Raw genomic sequence first — 8,370 nt, 5'->3', positions numbered from 1 at the left:
TTGCAATTGTACCAGCCTCCACCACTTCCTCTGGCAGCTCATTCCATACACGCACCACCCTCTGCGTGAAAAAGTTGCCCCTTAGGTCTCTTTTATATCTTTCCCCTCTCACCCTAAACCTATGCCCTCATGTTTTTAGATTAGATTACTTACAGTGTGGAAACAGGCCCTTCGGCCCAACAAGTCCACACCGACCCGCCGAAGCGTAACCCACCCATACCCCTACATTTACCCCTTACCTAACACTACGGGCAATTTAGCATGGCCAATTCACCTGACCTGCACATCTTTGGACTGTGGGAGGAAACCGGAGCACCCGGAGGAAACCCACGCAGACACGGGGAGAACGTGCAAACTCCACACAGTCAGTCGCCTGAGGCGGGAATTGAACCCGGGTCTCTGACGCTGTGAGGCAGCAGTGCTAACCACTGTACCACCGTGCCGCCCACCCACTGTACCACCGTGCCGCCCACCCACTGTACCACCGTGCCGCCCACCGTGTTCTGGACTCCCTGACCCCAGGGAAAAGACTTTGCCTATTTACCCTATCCACGCCTCTCATAATTTTGTAAACCTCTATAAGGTCACCCCTCAGCCTCCGACGCTCCAGGGAAAACAGTCCCCAGCCTGTTCAGCCTCTCTCAAACATTGAATGTTTTCAAGAAGAAGTTTGATCTTGTTCTTAGGGCTAAAGTGATCAAAAGGTATGGGGAAAAAGTGGAAACAGAGTACGGAGTAGATGATCAGCCATGATCTAATTGAATAGTGGAGCATGCCCAAAGGGCAAAGCAGCCATCTCATGCTCCTATTTTGATTGACTTATTGTTGTCACATGTACTGAGATACACAAAACACCACTTTTCAGTGGACTATACAGGCAGACCGCACCAGACAAACTGCATCAGGGTAGCAGAACAAAGTGCAGAATACGGTGATACTAATGCAGAGAGAGAGAGAGAGAGAGAGAGGAGAGATCAGAATTCATATTTGAGAGATCCATTCAAAAGTCTGATAACAGTGGGGGAGAAACTGTTCTTGAATCTATTCGGATGTATATTAAAACTTTTATATCTTCTTCCCGATGGAAGAGGTGGATAAGAGTATAACTGAGGTGGAAGGGGTCTTTAATTATGCTGGTTGGTTTCCCAAGGCAGCAGGAAGTACAGCTGGAGTCAATGGATAGAAAGTGAGGACTGCAGATGCTGGAGATCAGAGCTGAAAATGTGTTGCTGGAAAAGCGCAGCAGGTCAGGCAGCATCCAAGGAACAGGAGAATCGACGTTTCGGGCATAAGCCTTTCTTCAGGAATGGCTTATGCCCGAAACGTCGATTCTCCTGTTCCTTGGATGCTGCCTGACCTGCTGCGCTTTTCCAGCAACACATTTTCAGCTCTGATCTCCAGCATCTGCAGTCCTCACTTTCTCCTCGAAGATTTTAACCTACTGCGAATCATCCTTGAAGAAGCTCTCTTCCTCCCTCTACAAGGATTTCAGTGAGTCCCTCTCTCACTGCACACCCCAGGTCATCTCTTCTGCATCCATTCCTGAAGAAGGGCTTATGCCCGAAACGTCGATTCTCTTGTTCCTTGGATGCTGCCTGACCTGCTGCGCTTTTCCAGCCACACATTTTCAGCTCAATGGATAGAAGGCTGGTTTGCATGATGGATTTAGCTGTGTTTATGATTCTCTGTAGTTGCTTACTGTCTGTTGCAGAGCAGTTGCCAAATCAAGCTGTGATGCATCTATAAGAATTGATCTGATTTCATTTATTCTTGTCACATGTACTTAGGTACAGTGAATAGTTTTGTTTTGTGTGCTGTACAGGCAGATCATACCATACAAAGTGCAATAAGGAAATAGAGCAGAGTGAAGAGTACTGTGTTATGGCTGCAGCAAAGATACACAAAGAGATCAACATTTAAATTTCAAACTGGAGAGGTCCATGCAGAAGTCTAATTACAGCAAGGAATAAACTGTTCTGGAATCTGCTGGTATGTGTTTAAGCTGTTGTGTCTTGTGCCTGATTGAAGAGTTTGGAAGAGATTATAACTGGGGTGGGAAGGATTTTTGATGATGTTGGCTGCCTTCCCAAGGCAATGAGGATTATAGTTGGAGTCAATGGATGGAAAGTTGGCTTGCATGATGGACTGGGCTGTGTTCACAACTTCATGATAATGGGCTGTGGGCTGTGTTCACAACTTCAGAAACTTCATCAGTTTCTGAATGCTTTCTATGGCACATTTATAAACATTACTAAGAGTCTTTATGGACATGCTAAATTTCCTTAGCCTCCTGAGGAAGTAGAGGCACTGTCGCGCTTTCTTGACTGTAGCATCAACATGGGTTGTCCAGGACAGATTGTTGATGATCATCAGTCCTCGGAACTTGATGCTCTCGACCATCTCCACCTCAGCACCATTGATACAGACAGGAGCTCTCCCTTCATCTTGCTTCCTGAAGTCAATGACCAGCTCCTCCCTTTTGCTGATGTTGATGGAGAGATTGTTATCTTTACATCAAGCCATTAAAGCACTCTCTTTCCTGTATTCTATTCCACCATTGTTTCAAATCCAACCTTCAAATGGTGATATCATCAGCGAACTTATATATGGAGTTATGATGAGTCATGAGTGTACAGGGAGTATAGCAAAGGGTTGAGTACACGGCCTTGCGGGGTGCCAGTGTGGAGGATTATCATGGAGGTGGTGTTGTTGCCTGTTCTCACTGATTGCGGTCTGTGGGTCAGGATATCAAGGATCCAGTTGCAGAGGGTGGAAGTGCGAACTAGGCCTCTGCATTTGGAGATTAGTTTGGTTGGAATTGTGGTGTTGAAGGAAGAGCTGTATCAATGAATAGGAGCCTAACACAGGTATCCTTGTTATCCAGATGTTCCCAGGTGCATAGGATCAGGAAGATGCTGTCTGCCCTGGACCTGTTGCGACGCTAGGTGAATTATAAAGGATCAAGGCAGGCTGGGAAGGTGGAGCTGATGTGAGCCTCAACTAACCTATCGAAGTATTTCATAATTAAGGAGATCAGAGCTACCAGGCTGTGGTCATTGAGGCGCATTGCATGCGTTTTCTTTGGCACTAGGATGGTGGTGGTCTTGTTGATGCAATTTGGGATTTCAGATTGTAGAAAGGAGATTAAATACGAATACTCCAGCACACTAGCACACACAGGATCGGAATACATGGCTAGGGATGCCATCCAATCCAATTGCTTTCTGTGGTTTCACTGACGTCTGCAGCAGTGACTAAGGGAACAGCATCTGAGACTGTCAAGGCAGGTGACACAGTTTTATTGTCCTGTTCAAAACAAGTGTAAAATATACGGAGTGCATCAGGGAAGGATGTATTTTTGTCCACTATTCTGTTTTGCTTCGCCTTGTAGCCAGTTATGTCGTGTAGGCCTTGTGACAAATGGCAGGTGTCAGTGTTGGTCAGTTTGGATCTCTAATTTAGTCTGGGATCACCTCTTGGTGTTTCAATAGCCTTATGGAGGTCATATCTGGATTTCCTGGTGAGGTCAGGCCATAGTGCTAACTTCTGCTTCAATGTCTTATGGTCTTATGATTGGTGTCCACTGTGGTCCTATTCTGATGGAAGGCAAATTGCAGGGTATCAAGGAGGCTGGGAGGTGAAAGATTATGCAGGTCATGACCAGCGTCCTGAAGCACTTCATGATCATGGAGATCAGAGCCACTCAGCAGTAGTTGTTGAGGCATTTTGCATGTGTTTTCGCTGGTACTGGGAGGATGATGGTTTTTTTGAAACTGGTGTGGACTTTGGATTGTAGCAAGGAGAGTTTGATTTCAGTGGATACCTTTGCATAGGATCTGAGGGCACGGCCAGGGTCTCTGTCTGGGCCAGTTGCTTTCATCAGGTTTACTCTTAGGAAGACAAGACAAAAGATGGAAAATTATAGGCCGATTAGCCTAACCTCGGTCGTAGGTAAAATTCTAGAATCCATCATTAAGAAAGAGATTACTAAATTCTTGGAAGTGCTGGGGTCAGATTAGTACAAGTCAGCATGGATTTAGTAAGGGGAGGTCATGCCTCACGTGTTAAGAATTCTTTGAAGAGATAATAAGTAGGTTAGACCAGGGAAACCCAGTGGATGTTATCCATCTAGATTCCCAAAAGGCCTTTGATAAGGTGCCTCATGGGAGTCTGCTAAGTAAGGTGAGGGCCTATGGTGTTCGAGGTGAACTACTGGCATGGATTGAGGATTGGCTGTCTGACAGAAGGCAGAGATTTGGGATAAAAGGTTCTTTTTTGGAATGGCAGCTAGTGACAAGTGGTGGCCCGCAGGGTTCAGTGTGGGGCCGCAGCTTTTCACTTTAGGAATTAATGATCTGGAAGGAGGGACTGGAGGCATTCTGGTAAAGTTCGCTGATGATACAAAGATAGGCGGACAGGCAGGTAGTACTGAGGAGGTGGAGAGGCTGCAGAAAGATTTAGACAGTTTAGAAGAGTGGTCCAAGAAATGGCTGATGAAATTCAATGTGAGCAAATGTGAGGTCTTGCACTTTGGAAAAAGAAAGAATACAGGCATAGACTATTTTCTAAACGGTGAGAAAATTCATAAAGCTAAAGTACAAAGGGATCTGGGAGTGCTAGTCCAGGATTCTCTAAAGGTTAACTTGCAGGTTGAGTCCGTGGTTAAGAAAGCATATGCAATATTGTCATTTATCTCAAGAGGGTTGGAATGTAAAAGCAGTGATGTGCTACTGAGACTTTATAAAGCTCTAGTTAGGCCCCATTTAGAATACTGTGTCCAGTTCTGTTCCCCACACCTCAGGAAGGACATACTGGCACTGGAGCGTGTCCAGCGGAGATTCACGTGAATGATCCTTGGAATGGTAGGCCTAACATACGATGAACAGCTGAGGATCCTGGGATTGTATTAATTAGAGTTTCGAAGGTTGAGGGGAGATCTAATAGGAACTTACAAGATAATGCATGGCTTAGAAATGGTGGACGCTGGGAATTTGTTTCCATCAGGTGGGGATACTAGGACCCGTGGGCACAGAGGGGGTCAATTTGGAACGGAAATGAGGAGACATTTCTTCAGCCAGAGAGCGGTGGGCCTGTGGAATTCATTGCCACAGAGCGCAGTGGAGACTGGGACGTGAAATGTCTTCAAGGCAGAGATTGATAAATTCTTAATCTTGCAAGGAATTAAGGGCTATGGGGAGAGTGCAGGTAAGTGGTGGTGAAATGCCCATTAGAACAGAACACACAGCAGTCTCACAATTCCTTTTGGAAGAGGAGTCTAGCTTTAAGTTCATTCATTTTGTTTTCAGTAGTTTGAACATTTGCCAGGAATGTGCTGGGTGGGAGTGATTGAAATCCCGAAGTTTCAGTCTCACCCAACATGTCTCCCACATTTCCTGGGTAGATGGTTGCTTCTAGACAATCCCAGGCTTTGGCAAGGGAAGTCTGCTGATCCATGTGGTAAGTGTGTTCCTGATGGGGTCTTGGGCACCAGTCACAGCCTTGAAGGTCCCAGGAGTCTTGTGGCAGGTTCAATTGGGCTTTTTTGATGTTGCGTCGCCATGGTATCATATGGTATTCGCGCACTGGTTGGGCTTTGGCTCTAGGTTTCAATGACATTGGTAAGGTCAGACCTGCAAGAGGCCAGAAGGTTCGCAAGCGCTTGGGGGAGGGGTTTTGCAGTCGGTCTGGTCAGGCCTCCTTGATGTCAGGTCACCTGGGGTCAGATCTTGTTCCTGTGCTGATTGTGACTTGGTTCCTTGGTTTCCATGAAGTCAGGGAGGTCAGGCATGCAGTTCCAGTGTTGGCAAGGTCAGCAGGTGCGTCCAATGATGTCCTGGGCACCAGTCTCGCTCATGAGCACTCTAGCAGGAGTGGGTCTTACAGTCGGTCTAGTCAGTCCTTCTCGATGTTAGGTCACTGTGCGGTCAGATCTTGTTTCCTGGTTGGGCCTCGGTTGCTGGGATTCCACAGAGATGTTGGGCTTGCAGGCCCCTTAATTCCATTAGGGTTACAGTTCCAGCGTTGGTAGTTGAGCCTTGTTGGTCGTGGCATCTTTAAAACTGAAAGTAGATTTAAGAGAACATTTTAGTAATTCCGATAGACTTAGAATTGAAGTTTAGAAGAGATGAATGATTATAAGATATTAAGAATAAAATTTGCTGTAGACAGCTCGAGAAACATCACCGTACTCCAGCACCACCCTGAAGATGTTTCTATGAAAATGCTGGTCTACTTTGACATTATTTTCTTAATTCATGGCAACAGCTTTTCAAAGATGGGGTGGACAACAATTAGAAAATAGGAGAATGACTGAACATGGGACACAGAGGAATGGTCAAAACAGGAATGTAGCTACAATTCTACAGCTGCAGATGTGAAGAGGTCATCTTTACAAAATGTGTATTGTATAAAATTAGCATCCAACAAGAGCTGAGTTTTATCCTTCCCTCTGACTTTGCATGCATACATTCTGGAGATTTAGAAAGAAGTCATGAGTAGAAATGTTGAACTGAGATTCTGCCCATCCTCTCTGGTAAATGTGAACAAATTCCCACGGCTATAGTCCAAGAAAGCATGTTTCAAGTTCACTTCTGAGGCAGGTCGTTGTGGAAGACGAGGAGGCTTTTCAAACAAAAAAGGGAGTGCTGGAAAATATTGTTTTTGAAAAAAAAGACAAATAAAAGTTGACATTAATTCATTTATTTGAATCACCAACAGTGTTGACAAATGGATGTACATTTTTAGCAATAATTTGCAGAAATGATAAAATTGAGTTTTTAACAATGCTGGATGGACTACAGTATGATTGGTTCACATGATCAGTGATTCTTCCAGAAATTGATTTGTATTGCTTTTTTTTTAAAAAGAAGCTTGAATGGCAAAATAATATTACTGTAAAAAAAGCCTGTTGTATTGTACACAGACAACTTCACTCAATCGTGAAACATTTAGAAAAAAAAGCACTTCTGTTTGTCTGAAAGTACACTTTTACAAATGTATGATTGTACATCTAATCAAATTTGCCCATTATGTCAATTTGGCTTGCTCGTAAGTACAATAGTTGGCTATGTAATTCAAACACAAGACTGATACAGGGTAAAAACAATGACTGCAGATGCTGGAAACCAGGTTCTGGATTAGTGGTGCTGGAAGAGCCCAGCAGTTCAGGCAGCATCCGAGGAGCAGTAAAATCGACGTTTTCGGCAAAAGCCCTTCCTGATGATTTTACTGTTCCTCGGATGCTGCCTGAACTGCTGTGCTCTTCCAGCACCACTAATCCAGAAACAAGACTGATACAGACAAGTATCAAGATTTTTTAAAAAATTTACAAGTTTGAAGTATTTAAAATAAAACTCTAAAAATATGTGAATGCGTTGATTTTGAAGTCAAATTATTATTGCAATGTATAGACAAACAGGCTACCAGCACCTTTCCGCACTTTGATGCAGATGTCACAATTTAGAGGAGTGAAGTGATTATCGTCGCATGCCACCTGAGATTTTTGGCAGCACGAATGATGACTGCTCTGCATCCTGATGTACTAAAAAAAGTGTCTTGTGGCCTGTCTGCTACCATTCACTATTATTTACAACCATAATAATATACACTGACGCCAAAATGTTTCTTTTTACACCAGATTATTTACAAATCAATATTTTTTTTTGTACATGCATTAATTTATCAACAGAAGTGGTAGTGTGTTGGTTAAGTCACTGGACCAGTCAATCCAGAGGCCTAAATTAATGCTCTGGAGACCCATGGGTTTGAATCAGAATACAGCAGCTGGTGGGATTTGAATCTGAAAATAATAGTCCAGCCCTGCCCAGCCCAGCTCAGCCCTGGCCAGCTCAGCTCAGCCCAGCCCAGCCCAGGCATGCCCAGTCCAGCTCAGCTCGCCCCTGCCCTGCCTTCCCCTGCTCAGATTGGCCCTGCCCTACCCCACACTGCCCTGCCCCTGCCCTCCCCCTGTCCTACTATGCCAGCCCTGCCCAGCCCAAATCAACCTGATTCTTGTACTCAGTTCCCTGACCAATAAAGGCAAGCATGCTATACGCCTTCTTTATCCACCCTATCTACCTGTGTGGTCAATTTCAGGGAGCTATGGATTTGAATCCCAAGATCCTTCTGTACATCAGTGCTGTTCAGAGTCCAATCATTAACTGTATACTTTCACTTTACATTTGATCTCCCAAAGTGCAACCCATCTGCTTTTCTCTGCCCATCGGATCTATATCCCGCTATATCCTTTGACAGCCGTCTACACTATTTACAACTCTACCGATCTTTGTATCGTATGCAAACTTACCAACTCATCCATCTATATCTTCATAGAAGTCATTTATATATATTTCAACCAGCAGAGGTCCCAGT

The 8,370-nt window shown here is 44.6% G+C and overlaps 1 long non-coding RNA gene across 2 annotated transcripts in view; it reads right to left on the bottom strand.

Moving 5' to 3' along the window:
* Window positions 1–1,387: 1,387 nt before the first annotated feature.
* Window positions 1,388–8,370, bottom strand: part of LOC122540732 (uncharacterized) — a 104,918-nt gene continuing 97,935 nt past the window's right edge. For both annotated transcript variants that reach the window (XR_006309393.2, XR_006309392.2), the window contains one exon: window positions 1,388–6,059. This is a non-coding gene — a long non-coding RNA (uncharacterized LOC122540732). The remainder of the gene's footprint in view (window positions 6,060–8,370) is intronic.

Source organism: Chiloscyllium plagiosum, unplaced genomic scaffold, assembly GCF_037043375.1.
Source record: "Chiloscyllium plagiosum isolate Xiang-an unplaced genomic scaffold, Cpla_swu_hap1 HiC_scaffold_29, whole genome shotgun sequence".
NCBI lineage: Eukaryota > Metazoa > Chordata > Chondrichthyes > Orectolobiformes > Hemiscylliidae > Chiloscyllium > Chiloscyllium plagiosum.
This window is presented reverse-complemented; position numbering and strand designations above follow the sequence as displayed.